Raw genomic sequence first — 2,259 nt, forward strand, 5'->3', positions numbered from 1 at the left:
ACACACAAATACACATACACTCATACATACACACACATACACACATACATACACATACACACATATACACACATATACACACATACATACACATACACACATACATACACATACACACAAATACACACATATACACACATATATGCACATACACACATACATACACACATGCATACACATACACACATACATACACATACACACAAATACACACATATACACACATACATGCACATACACACATACATACACACATACATACACACATATACACACATACATACACATACACACATACATACACACATACACACATACATACACACATATACACACATACATACACATACACACATACATACACATACATACACACATATACACACATACATACACATACACACATACATACACACATATACACACATACATACACATACACACATACATACACACATACACACATACATACACATACACACATACACACATGCACACACATACACACATACACACATGCACACATACATACATACATACACATACATACATACATACATACACATACATGCACACATACACACACGCGCACGCGCGCTCGCATACACACACATGCAAGTATGTGAATCTGAGGCCCTCACCTGACCAGAGGAGCAGGCTTAGGCTCCAGAATAATTGACTACCTCCCTACCCTGCTTCCTACCCAACCCCTGACCCCTGCTCCCCCTACGTGCTCCCATGTATAATCTTCTGGTTGGAGGTGAGATGAAAGGCCCAGTTTTTAGGATGTCAATTCAGTGTCCTCTCCGATCCCTGGGTTCTCTAGATAAAACACAACATGAAGTTTCAATTCCTGTCCCTGCTTGTTCTCTGGTTGTCAGGCATCAAACATTCCATCCATCTGACTATATCATTAGCATTGTGATTTTAATTTTTTATTAGATATATTTCTTTACTTACATTTCAAATGTTATTCCCCTTCCCAGTTTCCTGTGCATAAGCTCCCATTCCCTCCCCTTCCCCTCCCCCACACAGGTATTCTCCCCATACATTCCCCCTTACTGTCCCCAGCATTGTTATTTTTTTCTTTTTTTTTCCACAGAATTCACATTTAATAGATACTTATGAGAGAAAGAGACAGACAGACAGACAGACAGAGAGAGAGAGAGAGAGAGAGAGAGAGAGAGAGAGAGAGAATTAACAGGTTGGTTTCTGTGACTGATATAAGATGGTCTGCCCATTACCAATAGTGGAAGAAAGGCTAACCAGCCCCAGCCCTGTAGTAAAGGCTTATCTAGAATCACACCACATCATGTGTAGAGTACAAATTTCTTCTGGCTGCTCAAAGCTGCCTGGCAGAAAACTGGTCCAGTGCTTACTTCTGCTTAGAGAAATACTCTTTGCTCTTATTGACATCAGGCTTGATGGTATCACTGCCAGGTTTCCAGCCAGCTGGGCACACTTCGCCATGTTTGTCAGTGAACTGGAAGGCCTGGACTAGTCTCAGAATCTCATCCACAGAGCGGCCAACAGGAAGATCATTTATTGTCATCTGGCGAAGGATACCTTTATCATCAATAAGAAAGAGGCCCCTGAAAGAGATCACCTTCATCAGCCTTTAAGACTCCATCATCCTGAGCAATGGTGCGCTTGGGATCTGATACCAAGGGAATGTTCATGGGTCCCGATCCTCCTTGTTTCTTGGGTGTGTTAATCCAGGCCACATGACAGAAGTGAGAATCCACAGAAGCTCCAATCAGTTGGCAGTTGAGCTTCTTAAATTCTTCTGCTCTATCACTGAAAGCAACGATCTCCGTGGGACACACAAAAGTAAAGTCAAGGGGTAAAAAAAGAATACAGGGACTGGAGAGATGGCTCAGTGGTTAAGAGCAGTGACTGCAGCACTTGACTGCTCTTCCAGAGGTCATGAGTTCAAATCCCAGCAACCACATGGTGGCTTACAGCCATCTGCAATGAGATCTGATGCCGTCTTCTGGTGTGTCTGAAGACAGCTACAGTGTACTTACATATAATAAATAAATAAATCTTTTAAAAAAAAAAGAATACAACATATTTTCCTTTTTAATCACTTAGGCTGATATCTTTGAATTGTCCATCTGGCATAACAGCCGTGGCTTTGAAGTTGGGAGGAGGGTGCCCAATGTTTGCATTTCCTGAAGACATCTTGCTATCAGCAGAGTCGAGCTACAGGTCTCACAAACGGAACCAACCGTGAGAACGCGGGAAGACGTGCTTCTG

At 42.1% G+C, this 2,259-nt stretch overlaps 1 pseudogene; it reads right to left on the reverse strand.

The window, feature by feature from the left end:
* Nucleotides 1-1,259: 1,259 nt before the first annotated feature.
* On the reverse strand, nucleotides 1,260-2,259 carry Prdx1-ps3 (peroxiredoxin 1, pseudogene 3; annotated as a pseudogene).

Source organism: Rattus norvegicus, chromosome 6 (genome assembly GCF_036323735.1).
Source record: "Rattus norvegicus strain BN/NHsdMcwi chromosome 6, GRCr8, whole genome shotgun sequence".
NCBI classification, from domain to species: domain Eukaryota; kingdom Metazoa; phylum Chordata; class Mammalia; order Rodentia; family Muridae; genus Rattus; species Rattus norvegicus.